The 15509-nt window shown below is 39.9% G+C and overlaps 1 protein-coding gene and 1 pseudogene across 9 annotated transcripts in view; one reads left to right on the top strand and one right to left on the bottom strand.

The window, feature by feature from the left end:
• LOC144381576 (cytochrome c oxidase subunit 7C, mitochondrial pseudogene) overlaps nt 1–15509 on the bottom strand; it is a 29279-nt pseudogene that overhangs the window by 13467 nt on the left and 303 nt on the right. The window contains exon 2 of the transcript XR_013446966.1: nt 2744–2846. The product of XR_013446966.1 is annotated as a cytochrome c oxidase subunit 7C, mitochondrial pseudogene (transcript). The remainder of the gene's footprint in view (nt 1–2743; nt 2847–15509) is intronic.
• Nucleotides 4508–15509, top strand: part of RCBTB2 (RCC1 and BTB domain containing protein 2) — a 54264-nt gene continuing 43262 nt past the window's right edge. For 3 of the 8 annotated variants that reach the window (XM_036099279.2, XM_036099309.2, XM_036099252.2), the window contains exon 1: nt 14998–15190. The gene's annotated coding sequence lies outside the window, so the exon portion shown is untranslated. Of the gene's footprint in view, nt 4527–14995; nt 15191–15509 lie in introns of those variants that run through there. The other 5 variants (XM_036099314.2, XM_078070377.1, XM_036099299.2 and 2 more) reach the window with 3 other exon arrangements.

Below are 15509 nucleotides of genomic sequence, written 5' to 3'. Positions count from 1 at the left end.
GCATCTCTATCTCTGGTCCCTTTCTCTTCATTTACAAATGTTTGAGCACTTTCACTGTTTTCATGGCAGCAATTGCTAGTGGCTTGCTTTGGGCATACAGGGGGGTGTGAATCACATACTCCATTCCACTGAACCAGGAAGTCATGCCTTAAGAATTACAGTTTGAGACCAACTAATATTTAAAATAAAATAGATACATTGGTTTTAGTTTTAAAGAAAAAGTACTTGGGATAGAAATCAGAACCTCAAGAAAATACTCAAGTGATAAAAAATGATAGTTAAATTGTTCCATGTAACAGAAGGAACCAAAGGAGCTGGAGGTTGTGAGGTGGGAGAATCAGAAGGGAACCACCTCGATTAGGAATGGAGAGACAAGGAACCCCTATGACTGTTTGTTGGCTGTGTGCTGTGGATATATCTTGTCAGCCTCCTCCTTTTTTTCTCTTCTATGAAATATTTAGAAAACTACATTGTTCACAAGGGTTTGTATGCGTAGACTCATGATCGGGCTCAAAGATGAGTCAATGATAGATGGCAATTTGTATTCTGTCACTTGCAAGTTCAGAAACCCAAGAGAAGTTAATTCAGGGAAGAGAGAGACAGGAAGACTGAAGGAGAAAGTAAGGTGGCTTATCAAACTGGGAAGGCCAGGGATAAATTTGGATTTAGGCATAATAAGTATTGTTTTTTCATTTCCTTCTCTTCACCGCCCCCTCATCTCTATCTCTCTTCATTTCTACATTTGCATCTGCTTACTTCTGTCTGTTGGTCTCTTTTCCTTTCCACTAAAGACAGGCTTCCTCCATGCAGCTCGAGAAGACATTCACTGACAGCACCAGATTCACATTTTCCCAGCACAGCAACCCCAGCAGAAAAGCAATTGGTTCTTCACATTTGTGTCTCAATCCAGAGGAAAACTCTATTCCTATTGTGTGTCCATTCCTAGATTAATCAGCATACCAAGCTTATAATGAACCATGAGTAGGTCACGTGACCACCCCACAGCCAGAGGGTAATAGGCAGTATGATTGATAGTCCCATCCAGACTGTATGGAATTGGGAAAGCATTCCTCAAGAGAAATGGGTGCTGCAACCAAATGTGCTGTGCAGGCAAAAAAAAGAAGAAAGAAGGAAAGAAAGAAAGAAAGAAAGAAAGAAAGAGAAAGAAAGAAAGGAAGAAAGAAAGAAAGAGGAAAGAAAGAAAGAAAGAAAGAAGTTGAGAGAGAGAGAGAGGGAAAGAAAGAAAGAAAGAAAGAAAGAAAGAAAGAAAGAAAGAAAGAAAGAAAGAAAAAAGCTCCAATCTACAATACTATATCATGTTTTCCATCTTTAAACTAAGATCTCTAGTTGCATTTTAGATTAAATCACCACTGCAGGACTGAACAATTCATATACTCCAACCACTGTCAAAGTGTTGTGGAGAAATAGAAGTTGACTAGCAAGAAGGTCTAAGAATACCACTTCTGAGGCAGAAGAAAATTATGGAAAGAACTAAGTTTAGCCTGATAGCTTTTATGCCCAGTTCATAACAGAATAGGTTTCTAGATTTCTAGAAATAGGATTACTATGTCAACTTTTGTTCATATTTAATGAACTATCAAAATTCAGGTTGCAATACAAAAAAGGGGTTCCAATGTATGGTCCCATCAACAATACATAATATATATATATATATATACATTTTTAAGGATTTTATTTATTTATTTGAGAGAAAGAGAGAGCAAGAGAGCACAAGCAGGGGGAGCTGCAGAGGGACAGGGAGAAGCAGGCTCCCCGCTGAGCAGGGAGCCTGATGTGGGGCTCGATCCCAGGATCCCGGGAATACGACCTGAGCCTAAGGCAGACGCTTAACCGACAGAGCCACCCAGGCACCCCTCATCAATACATAAAAGTGCCCGTTCCCCACACCTCACCATTAGTCATTAGGGGAATGCAAATTAACCACAATAAGTTACTAGCACATATCTATTAGAATGTCTAAAATTTAAAAGACTGACCATATTGAGTTTTGGTGAGGATGTGGAGAAACTGGAATTCTCATATATCATGGGATTGTAACATGGTTCAGCCACTTTGGAAAAGATTTTAACAACTCCTATTCTTACCATGTGATCCAGCCCTTCCACTCCTAGGAATTTACTTAAGAGAAACGGAATTATATATCTATACAAAAATTTATACACAGATGTTCACAGCAGATCCAAACATCCATTAACAGGTACACAGATAAATTATGTTGTATCCATGCAGGAGAATACTAATGAACAATAAAATTAAGGAATGAACTATTATTGATACATGTAACGACATGGATGAATCTCAAAATCATTATGCTAGTTGAAAGAAGACAGATTAAAAAAAGAGTACATACTGTATAATATCACTTATATAAACATTTAGAAGATATAAATAAACAGAAAGTAGGTCGTTTTTTGGAGAAAGGAACAGTGAGGATGGTGGTGGTAAGATTGCAAATAGGCATGAGGAAACTTTTGGGGGTAACACATGTTCATTATCTTGATTGTGGTGATAGTTGCCAGGGTGTGTACATATGTTAAAACTTAGCAAACTGTACACTCTAAATATGTGCAGTTTATTGTTTGTCAATTATACCTCAATAAAGTTGTACATATACATATATACACATATAGACATATATTATACATAGGTATGTATAATATTATACCTCATTAAAGCTGTATATATAGCAATTGATAGATGGATTGATAGATTGAGTGCTTACCATGTGCTAGGCAGGCACTGTTCTGGATGTTGAAAGTTCAGTGGTGTCAAACAAGGTCCCTGCCTTCATGGAACTTTCCTTCTAGCAGAAAGACATTACCCACCTGCTTGGCAAAAAGTAAATAACTATATAAATAATAAAGAAATGGGATACCAATATTTTCCTTTATGGTTTTTCTCCTCCAATGAAGAACAACATAAATGAAAATGGCAAAATTCAGTGTAGCAATAAGATACTCATATTTTTCATAATATCAGAAACAGACTGCTATTTTGATTGTTAAGGTACTCAAGTAAAAACTATTAACCAAAGGTTAAGTACTCCTTCCCCACCAAAAAATCTGGTTATCTAAAGTTACTTCTAAATACCTTCTGGGCTAAAGAGGACATGAGAATTGAAAGTATACTCTTCAGAAATGATAAAAATGTGAACATCCTGTGGGTTGTAGTCAAAATAACACTCAGAAGAGAACTTATCACCTTAAGCACATGTGTTTAGAACACAGATTTTCTAAGCACTGACTCAAGAAGCTAGAAAAAGAACAACATAAATTCAAGGAACGTTGAAAGAACAGATCAATAAAAATAAAAGCAGAAAATAATAAAACAGGAAGAAAAGTAGACTGGATTAACAATGCCAAAAGCTGATTATTTGAAGAGAGCAATAAAACAGACAAACCTATGAGAAGTCTAATAAAAAGAAAGTTGAGAGAGAAACAGAGCGAGAAAGAGAAAACTTGGTAGATATGAGATTCAAAGACGCCTTGACTTAAAACCCAGTTCATCTTGAGCAAGTTACTTGACCTCTTTAAGCTTAAGTTTCTCATTCACAAAATGAGGACAGTAACACGGTGCTTATTTCATGGGGTTGTTGTAAGGATTAAATTAGGTCATCTATAAGGGTTCAGCACAGGGCCTTACACATGATATGCATACAGTAAATATTATGACTATGATTGTGATTAATTGTGCCTCGTACCTGGTACATTGACAGTTCTCAATAAATGCTAGTTCCTTTTCTCCTTGTTGCCATAGTTCCACACATCAAATCATTTCCCATCGTTCATGTCTTATCACTAATTTATTTCTAAAGTCAAATCAGCTCAGGGCAAATGAGATATGCTAAGACAGTAGCTTGGGGGGCAATGCTGAAAACATCAATGTTTGTCTAAAAAAAAATTTGACACAAGATTCCATACTCTTCGTGTGAACAATAGAGAAATGCATGGCTCAGAGGTGTTGGCTTTCCGGCATTATTGCCAAAACACAATTCTCCCTCGCAGGATGTATGCAGGCAGGGATCCCCTGTATCCTCCAAGGTGGGCTGGAAAGAGTGTCCCTGGTATGAGAATAATAAATCACCTTCAAGTCCCAAGCACTAAAGACAAAATAGGGAACCACTGAGCTTTCTGAGGATTGTCTATTTGGGGCAGGGATCTCTCTGAGCTTATAGGGAGATGAGGGAGACACATTTGAACCATGAGCTAGTTTGAGTTGCCCCACATGGAAAAGGAAAAGGAGGAGCTGAGGCCATAGGAACCAGGAAGACTGGTTAAACTAGGACCTGGACATTCTGATACATGAAGTAGGAGGAAGTCCTGGGTCACAGATGGAGATGACAAGCGGTGGAAGGGTTGGAAACAAGGGTTTGTGGAGAGACAAAAAGGACACTGAAGCCCAGAGCTGAGCCAGAGAAGAGCTACTGTCAATCCTAATCATAGAGAAGTCCAAAAGAAAGCCCTGTCAAAGCCTGTGGAAAGAGACTGGAATTGAAGTGACTTGAGGTAAGAGATGAGTATAAGAGAACCTCAAGTATAGCCACAGTCGGGCAGCATCTTGTCACCTCTTCCTGGCTTCTTGATGGTGTATGTCCTGCCTATCTTGCAGCCCTGCTGTAAACTATTGACTAATAATTGATTCCTAATTTGCCTAAAGTCTTACTCTTTATTTTTTCCTTCTATATGCTGCTTGGGAAGTCCTCTGGGAATAGGATCGATAGCCATTTGGGTGGTGATGTTGGGACAAGGGTTCAGTACATGGACCATATACCAGGCTACGTGGTTCTAGGGAACAGGGTGAGAAATTTTCTACAGCCCTCCCTCCTAATTTTAATTTTAGGAACCCCGAAAGGTGGCCTTACCTCAACTCATGACACAGGCAATTATTTCAATGTACAAAAAGAGTTAGAAATTTCATTTTGTTCCTCATTGCACTGTGATATATATGACTTCATCAGTCCAGACTATACTACTAAGCTTTAGAAACATTACACCAAGCCTTGCAAAAATGAGACAATGAACTGGTTTCCAAGTGTTCTCTAGTGACTTGGGTCTGAGACATGAAACCCTGGCTAGGAACTAGCACACCAGATAGGAATCTCAGAAGGGGGCAGGATTAAATAGAACCAGTTCTAAAGAGTAGAGTCTCAACAAAGTTTCTTCTAGGTGGGACTCTTATACTTTCTCACTGACCCATGCTTTGTATTTTCACTGGTTGGGACAGCATTCTTGACCTAGAGCAAATCTAAGATCCTGATTCTTGAATGGCTTGGCAGCGAGACAGTCCCAGGATTTCCCTCCAGGTTGCAGATATGCTACAATATTTTCTCAGACCAACATTGGTTCAGGCTGGAGGGGTAACATCAGTTTTGAGTTCCTGTTGTTGCAGAGAAGTCAGAGGCCTTGTCTGACCTTTGACTAGGCTTCAATACAGTCTGTCCCCTCAAAGCAATTTGGGTGAAGAGCCAATTACACAGGAAGGCTATAAATGACCAGGTCTGCTCCAGAAGTTATAAGAACACTCCCAGGTGAGGGTGTGAGGAATAACACTTCACTGAAGGAACAGGGAGAAGATGTCAAGGCTATAATATGGCTTTGGGATTGATGGCCTACTCTATCTACACTGGGGTCAAGGCCGTACCCCTATCTGTAGTGGGAGGTAGGTCCTACTGTCAATCATCAGGGGAGTGGCTGGATCTATCAGACCACACAACAAACTGGCAGATGACTTGGAACAGAGTTTCATCACTTCCATGCTGGCTGCCAGGAAGAAGCAAATGGTTCCTCCTTCAAAGCTCTGACCCAAGGGTGGATAGAAGAAATCTTCTCAGTTTCCCATACCCCAGCTGAGACAAAGTAAATCCTGCTGAAGACTCCACTGATGTTAAGAGAGAACAAGAGAGAGGCTATATAAAGTATTGGCTTTCTCCCTCCTTTCTTCTCTCCTCTCCATCCCAAATTCCAGCTTGCATTGTCTCTCGTCTGGACTCCTGCAGCCACTTCTCCATTTGTTTCTTTACATCCTTCTGTCCCCCCATGCCATCCTGGCGACTGTATCTGATCTCTGTTTAAAATTCATCAATGTCCTCAAGGAACTGCCTTTCTAGATTCATCTCCAGCCTCATCTCCCCGCATGTTTTCAGGGCATTTCCCCACTATAGATTGGGAGGTCCAGGAGAGCAAGGTTATCTCCTTCAGTGAAGTTGCCCCATTAACTATGGTAACACAGAGCATACAGCACGTGAGCCATAGAGAGTTGTTGGTTCTATTTCCTTTGATTACTGTCATGGTTGGCATAGCCCTGGCTTCCTGTGCTGATGCGCTGGCAGAACCAGCCACATAAAGGATAATTAACAGTAGGAAAAAAGGCCCTTCTTCAGTTTTACTCTGGAGGCCTAGATTTTTTTTTTAATATCTTTTTGTTTTTAAGAATATGCAGTTTCTTGGGAGAATTAAGCGGGCCAAAGAAATTGAAATTTCTTAAATGTAGGCTAAAGGGAGGCTACTTCTTATTCTTACCACAAAGTGAAAATTGTGCCAATTGTATTTTCTTGGTGACTGGAAAATGTCTCTAATAAAACTCATGTTTTTCTGAAAGTTTTTTCTTCAACAGGATGATTATGTCCCACTGGGCTTAACAGTATTGTTGATTATAACAATAAGATACCCAAAGGGAAAAAAAAAGTCACAAAAATTTTCAGATCAGGAAATGCTTAAAATGTTTCCAAAAAATGTTTACCAGGAAATGTTATTCCAGAATCAAAACATTTCCTGCATGATGATTATACTATGGAGAAAAATCATGTGATGTGATGCGAGTTATGGGGTCTTATAAAAAAGAATTTTTAAGATGGGATATATTTTTTTAAAAGAATTCATTATAAGTAACAGGAGAGAAGTAAGAATTGCCCAGAATCATACTTTCCAAAAAGTTTATTATTTACATAAAAATTTAAGCCTTATACCTTATAGAAAAATACAACAAATAAAGTGGGAATTCACCAATCTCTCATCAGTCAGAAATGACCACTCTTAATACTTCAATGAACTTAATTCCAGGCAAGTCTCGGTGTAAATATATGCGCTTGTGTCAATCTTATGTAAATAGTTTTAACAATGTGTACTATATCAGCAACATATCATAGCTAGCTTCCTCTGTCAGTAAGTCTAGATCTGCAGTATTAATGTTCATAACTGTGCCTGTGTATCACATGTATCCACTGGGATGTTCCAAGTTTGAGTAGCAGCTCTCTAAACATCAAGTCCTCATGTGATATATGAAAAAAGCTGGGGTCGGAGGAATGGGGGAGAAGGGGGCACCTGAGTGGGTGGAGGGGTCTTTCTTGGAAGTGATCTTCCTCATATGGGTCTACAGTCAGGACCAGTCATATGCCCACCTTAGACACTGCCAAATGAGAATGAATTAATAAGATAGGGTCAGTCAAGCTAGGATTTCTTCTCTGTGACTGACCGCATTACTACCTAAACAAAAACAGGGTTCTGAGCAAGAAAAAGGAGATGAAACACAAGAAGCAAGTTTAAATCCATGAATTCACAATGATACCAACAAACAAACTCATTCGGTCACCATTGGAGCACGCTAGGGAAACAACTCATTGTTTTGAAAACTGGCAAATTAGAGAAAGAATCATGTTTGTCCTATATCACCGGGAAATCAAATCATTGAGGAAAGTACTTCCCCTCTATAGACGTATTCCAGCTAATAAATGAAGAAGAAATGATAGAGTTAGGATTTCACCATTTAAAACATCTACTGAATTACATTAGTATCTAATTCAGTATATCATATTCAGTATAGCATGGATATAGGCATTGAGTATCAACAACTATTAACATTGCAGAAACAATCCAACATTATATCCCTCTCAATGGAAGGACACAACACCATCTAAGAAGTCATCTTGCCAAAAAGTAAAAAATAAAACCTGAATATAATCAAGGTTCTAGGTTACTAATTCATGGGAAATACGGAGACTGCCTTCAGGAAATTCCAGATTTTGGAAGATCTAGAGGACAAAGAACCTGATGTCTCCAACAAATACATTGCAAGGAAACAAAAGGTGCTGGAGAGTTAAAAGAAACTTAAAAGACATATCAACCAATTGCAACATGTATACTTTGAATCCCAAGTCACTCAAACTTTTAAAAAAAACATGGTACTTGTAAGATAAACTGAACTCTGAAAGGATCTTTCATGATCAAGGAATTAGTGTTATTTTTTGAAAATATCATAATAGTATTTTGGTTGTTTTTCAAAAGAGACTCCTTATCTTTAGGAAACATCCACTGAAATATTTACAGATGAAATGATAAGATGCTTCAAAATAATATGGTGGTGGAGAGAAGTACTGATAAGACAAGTTTGGCTGTGAATTGCTACTTGATGAAGCTGAATGATAGGTGCATGGGGACATATTAATCATTCTGTCTATTTTTGTATATGTTTGAAATTTCCCCTAATAAAAAGTAAAAAAGAAAAAGAGAGAAAGAAAGAAAGAGAGAAAGAAAGAGGAAGAAAGAGAAAGAGAGGGTAGCTTTTAGGTGGACAATCAACAGTATTTGCCATACTTTATCTAACTAGTTTGTTATAGAATATATAGGTTGCTTTCTACTTTTCCTACTTATAAAAATGCTATACACCTTACTGCATATATCTTTTCATACTAATAAATTCCTAAAGGTGGGATTATTGAATCAAAGGACAAATTTAATACCTAAAGTCAAAGCCTTCCAAAGGGCTCTACCAAACTACACTTTTGAGATTTTAGAATTATTTAAATAAAGTCAGTGAGAATTTTATTAAGACAATGTTACACTTATAAATTAATTTTAGGAAAACTGGCATCCTTATATTATCGCATCTTCCTATCTACAAATAACATGTTTCTCCATTTTGCCTTCCTTTGTCTCAGTAGTTTTATAGTTTCCTTCATACTGATTTTTGTGTATTGATTTTGTAGCTGGCTGCATCACTAAACTCTATTATTTCTAAAAGTTTTTCAGTGTATTTTCTTGGGTTTTTGAAGTATACATAGGTCATGCCAAAAGTGGGAAAAACTAAAGTGGTGTTTGACAAGGAAATCCAGAAAAACCCAAATCCTGTTCTTGACCTTCTTTTCTCTAAAGTCCCCAAGAAAAATAAATACACATGCGTGCGCGCGCACGCACACACACACACACACACCCCTAAAATGAACAAACAAAAACCAAACCAAACCAAACGAAAAAAATGGAGCAAGGCAAATGATCACTATTATCTGATGATTTGCCCTGGACTCTAATGTTAAACTCAGCAAATTGGGCCATACCAGTACACTATATATGCCTACATGATTTAGAACAAAAGCAGGCCATGAAATCTTCCCTGTTTATTTCTACCTTAGAATCCCATCCTCAGTTGTGGCTCTTGCCCCTGCAATGCCAGGAGAAAGCTGTGCAAGAACAAAAAAGTATTTGCTCCAAAGCTTGGGGCAGTTAGACTACATCACTGAGCTTGTCTTGCCTTTCAGGCACAAGGAATGAAAAGCCACAAGTGGAGTTAATATGTTGGCTATCTCCCAAGAGGGGGGCTCTGACATTGTTTCCTCAAGCCCTATTAAAAGAGTCACAAGAGCCCTTCCCAGTACCTCCACTGGACAATGTGCTACCATGGCACAGAACAGCTCCATTCTCTTGAGAGGGTACCTGTAAAATGCCTTTGAACTTGATCAGTCCAAAATTGGAATGGAGCTAGGAGGTAGGGGAAAGGAGCTGTGTGTATCCCTTAGCCAACAAATCTAATTGCATAGTTTATAAATAATGATAAATTTTCTGCATCCTTTTTAGTCTTCATATTCCTTGCTTTGTTTTCTTATGTAAGTGCATTAGCTAGTACTTCCAGAATAGCATTAGAGTATTAAGTATGTATTTATTCCAATATTTAATGGATATGCTGTTAGAATTTCACTGTTAAACATGAAGCTAGCTTCCAGTGCATATATGTAGCCATTTATTAAATTTTTTTATCAAAAATGAATATTGAATATTGAGTTTTATCAATATTCAATATGTTCCCAGCAACAATTAAAATGTTTCTATTTCTTTGACTTATTATTATTATGGAGAAGTATATTAATGTTTTCTCAAAATTAATCAAAATTTTCTCAAAATCATCTTCTCTTCTCTAAGCCCATCCTACTGTTGCATTGAGTTCAAGGACTCTTAATGTCCTACCTAGGCTGATTGGATAGAGTCTTAACATGATCTCCCTGGCTCCAGGCTCACCATCCTCCCCACTGCATAACAGGGGGCCTCCTCAACACAAGGGCATTATGTCATTCTCTTGCTTAAAATCTGTTGTTGGATCTGGTGATATATCTTGCTGTTGCATTGCCAAGGCCTTTTATTATTTGGCCAATTTGCTTTCTACTTCATGTGGACCAGAGGCCACACGGTCAAATGGAAAGAGCTCCAGATTGGAATCAGAGATAGATTTGAGTCCTAGCCCGGTGCTTACTAGTTATGTGACCTTAGGCAAGTTAGTTAAGTCTCTACTATTTCATCTGAAAAACAGGGCCAGAATTAAGTTGCAGTTTATGGTAGGGACTAATTAAGACAATGTACTATAAAGAGTGTAACCCAAGAAAGCACTCAAGAAATTATTGCTACTTTAGTCTATCCCCTCCACATATCTTTTGTTCTGCCTTGCTGAGCAGCTTACAATTCTTGAACACATCATACTCTTTCTTTCTCTACTTGGAGTGCTTCCCTTCCCTAGCACCCCCATCCCTAATGTTTGTTCTCTTAGCTAACTTGTGCACATCCTTAAAACTTAAAGCCAAAGTTTTTTTTCTTTGGGGAAGCCTTTCTTGACCTCCTTCTGGTAGTTTGTTGTTCTCTCATTATTGCCGCAGTAACATGTACATGTATCTTATCTTCATTGCTTTGTATCCTAGCACCCTGCTGGGATACACCATGCCATATAGCACGGTAAAGAGGAAGGGTCTGCAAAGCCACAGCAGAACTGACATCTCTCTAAAACACAGAGAGCTGGGCAGTGCTGCCTTTGTGCCTTCTCCAGCGGAGTGGCCTGGGCACTTATTCTCTCCCACACAACTGGGAGTAGCCAGGACCCCAGGAGGGTCTCCTGTCCTCGCTCAGGAGTGGCAAAAGAGGAGGATGCTACATGGTGTCTACAGAATTATACTAGAATACTCCATCTTCCCAGCCCCTATGGACTTTAAGGAGGGCTAATATTCCTACAAGGTTGCCCTTAGATGATGGAGTCAGAAAGTTATTCTTTTTTATTGCAACCTTGCTGTGATCTGTAGGGATAGAGGTTATGATAGCAATGACATTATCTGGAATACTTTAAAAGAAATGATAAATGATGAAATAATAGACCAAAAGAAAAAAAAAGCACAAAAAATATCTACCTCGTATAGAGGCTATCACTTCTCTTCTGACCAAGGAATGTGTTGTGTTTAATGGTCTTCTTCCCCCTTCCCCTTCCCCTCCTTCTTTTCTCTAGAACAGCTCCCCTCATTCAGACTCCTTGCCCCAAAACAGTCCTTTTCAACCTTCAGCTTCTGGCCAGTTAGTTTTCCCAGAGTTTGGTCAGCTGATTCAATCCAAGTCTTTGCTTTATCTTAGTGTTTGCAGTATAGTATTATCTTAAACATAGTGAGGGAAAGTGGGGGCAGGCGCATGGGACCTCTCTGTACTATTTTTGCAACTTCATGTGAATCTATAATTATTTTAAAGTAAAAGGTTAAAAAAGAATTTCTTCCTCTTAGAGTTCTATGAGAAATCCCTCACCTTCCCATCTTGTGCAATGGCATTGTTGTTATCATTCATTTGATGGATAATGAGATTCTGCTATTTGTCCTATGAGTGGGATGATGCATTGGAAAGAGCACTGAAACTATGAATCCAAAGACTTGAGACAAATTACTTCATAATCTGGGCATCTATAAAATGAGGATTTATACTTAAACTCTCAGTTCTATGATAATGCAAAGAAACAATATACAAATTACCAGGATTTGTTAAATAAACATCTCATGCTAAAAGTGGTTAAAGAATAAACATTTACTTATTGCATAGTATAACAAAGATAAAATTTTCAATATTAAATACATTTCAAGATTATTATACTTAAAATGTTGTATAAATCCAAATTATTGTATTTAAAATATTATAGAGTCAAAACATGTAGTGAACTCAGATGCTTCCTACAGAACTGATGGTACTCTAGAGAAATGGTCTCTAAACATTTTTGGTCATGTACTTTGATTACAAAAAAGATGCACTATTGTCAATATACATATTAAATATCAGTAAAGTTTGATTTCTTTTTTTTTTTAAAGATTTTATTTATTTGAGAGAGAGAGAGAATGAGAGAGAGAGCGTGAGAGGGGGGAGGGTCAGAGGGAGAAGCAGACGCCCCGCTGAGCAGGGAGCCCGATGCGGGGCTCGATCCTGGGACTCCAGGATCACGACCTGAGCCGAAGGCAGTCGCTTAACCAACTGAGCCACCCAGGCACCATGATTTCTTAATTTAGATAAAAATAGAGATATTCTAAAAGCTTCTTCCCAACTGCTCTAGAGGTTAGATTTGTTACAGGAAATTTCCTCTTCTATATTTTGGGACTATACCTGTTGAATCCTCTTTTCTGATCATTCTTGCTATAATCACATCTTAACAAAAGTTCTCCATTAGCAATAGGATTTATGGTGGAATCTGGAGAAAGTCTATGCTAGGTCTTGTTTTTTATCATTTAGAAATCATCTAAGTACCTTTCAAAAGTCCTAAGGGAACTTCAGGACCTTTAAAAAGTATTTAAAAAGGTGTATATATATATATATATATATATATATATATATATATTTAAAGATTTGATTTATTTATTTGACAGAGAGAGACACAGCGAGAGAGGGAACACAAGCAGGGGGCGTGGGAGAGGGAGAAGCAGGCTTCCCGCAGAACAGGGAACCCGATGCGGGGCTCGATCCCAGGACCCTGGGATCATGACCTGAGCCAAAGGCAGACGCTTAACGACTGAGCCACCCAGGCGCCCCAAAAGGTATATTTAAGGTATTAAAGTTATTTTAAAAATATCTAAATCTTAAAATACTAATTTGTAAAGGAGTATTATACCTTTAGAGAAAGAATTACTATAGAGGTTGATTTGTAAATTATGCATTACATTCTGTATGAAAGTGGTTTTCTATAACTTTGCTCTTTAAATTGTGACTCTTAAAATGCCTTAAATACAAAATAGTCTGGATAAAGGAAAAAGGTGGCAGGAGAACTTGAGTGTTTGAATTAGAAACAGTTCCTGTCTAATGAACTGACTCTAAACTTGTTTAATGATGGATTTTAGCTTTGGTGGTGATCAGAGGAAAAGCCTTTTCCTGAACAGAAAAATTAAGTCAGTGGATTTTTTATGCAGACTCAGTATTATGCAGCTTTACCACAAGGAGAGGAAGGAGACAGCTGATCAGGGTATAAGAAAAGGTGACTTAAAGCCTTTTTGGATTAGGCATCAACCGCTCTTAAGAGGTCAGTTTATCCAGGCAGTCAAGCCCAGGAGAATTGGCACAAACAATCCAAAATGAGAGTAAACCAACCATGGATTAATGCTTATGTTTAGGTCTCTTAATGAAGTATGGAAGCATATTTGAGGAGCTAAAGGGCATTTAATCAGTGTAATTTGATTCCACATTTATTAAGCATTTTATGGTACAGAAATAAGGCATGATCTGTGCTCTCAAGAGTTTCACAATCTAGTGAGATATAAAAATCACAGATAGTAAAAGGAAGGTATGTTTAGTAATAACCCCACCTTATCTCACTACCTTCCTTAGTCTGACCACCTTCTCCCTTAGATAAATACTTTCAAAGGAGTTCCTTCTAATTAAACTTTTCAAATAAAAAACCCAAGCTGTCCTTTCAATTATGGTTATGTTACTTTTTATATTAAAAGGCCAAAGGGTAACTGTTTTAGGGGAAAAGCTTGTCTTAGGCAATGCCATGCATGTAAGACTCCTGCCCTGCTTATAACCTACAAAGTCAAGTAAATGCAAGCCTCTTTCTGGGTTTTAATGGACTATCCTGTGATAATAGACATAAATGTCTGCCAACTACAGCAACTGCAATAAAAACACCTAGACATTCTGGAAGGATGTTTTCCCAATGAATGACAAAGGCCAGACCAAACAACACCGACATGGTCACTGTGGGTTGTCACCTCAGTCTATCTGGCTGTGCTACTTTTTGGCAAGTCACTTAAACGTTGAACCTGTGTCCTCATTTAAAAACCAATGTAAAAGCATTCAGCTTACCTCATAGGAACAGCTAGTAACAGTACTTGTGAAGCATTTTACCAAAACCCACTCAGGTCAACGTTAAGTGTAGTAAAGTGGAAGAAATTATTGCACATTATAAAGCCGTGGTGCATTTTACTAAAACCTACCAAGGCCAACAGAAGTGTAGTGTAATACAAAAAATTATTAAATTAGTAAAGGGATAGTGCGGTTGTTCCAGAAGACCTTGGTCCCAAGGTAACTCAGGTCACCCCCTCAAGACAAATCACTCATTATTTCAACATTCGTATTAGGAGCGTACAGGACTTCGGCCCCACAGCAGTGAGACGAAAAGCAGGGGGAAACCGTGTGAAGACCGGATTTGAGCTTCCTGATGGAGGGACCACAAGAAAAAGCAGAGACAGGCGAGGGGACACGGACCGTAGAAAAGGTTGCCCACAGCACCATACACTCGCCTCACCCTTCCATCTCCAAATTCTCAAGCCTCTGGGGCCCAGAATCCTGGAGAAAGTGGGGGTGTCCCACAGGACGGAGATGGGCCCAGCGGGCGAGGCGGGGCGCAGTCCTGGGGTTCGCTCCGAGAAGAGGGGGAGTCGGCGGGCAAGGGGCGGGGGCGGCAGCGGGCAGCCGGGCGAGAGGAGGAGGGGCGAGGCGCCGTCGCCGGCCCCCTCCCCTCGAGTGCGCTCCCCTCCCTTCCCATCCCCGGCCTGGCACCCGAGCGCAACCCGCTGAGACCGGGCGGCTTCAGGGGGAGGCGCCAACTCGTCGCTGCGCCGGGCCCCCGACCGAGCAGTAACGGCGACCCAGAGGGCGGAGCGGATGCGGCTCGGGCCTGCGCTGAGGTAAGGGTACAGGATGGCGTAGGAAGTCAAGAGGGGACGCCGGACTCGAAGCCGGCCACTCTCAGATTCCCCCGCAACGGGCCATTTCTCCCCGCCCTCTCAGTCCGAGCTCCGGGACACAGCGACGGCTGACGAGCAGCCCCCGGGGGTTACACCCCCGCCCAGGCCTAGGGCCGAGGCGTCGCCGCGCGTGCGCAAACCCGCTGGCGGGGGCTGGGCGCGCGACTCTGCGATTGTTTCCCCCTCCCCCAAGGCCGCGGGCCCAGGCGGCGCTGCGCGTGCGCGAGCCTCCTGGCGGATGTGGTGCTACGGCCGAGGG

The sequence above is a fragment of the Halichoerus grypus genome, chromosome 4, assembly GCF_964656455.1.
Source record: "Halichoerus grypus chromosome 4, mHalGry1.hap1.1, whole genome shotgun sequence".
Classification (NCBI taxonomy): Eukaryota; Metazoa; Chordata; class Mammalia; order Carnivora; family Phocidae; genus Halichoerus; species Halichoerus grypus.
This window is presented reverse-complemented; position numbering and strand designations above follow the sequence as displayed.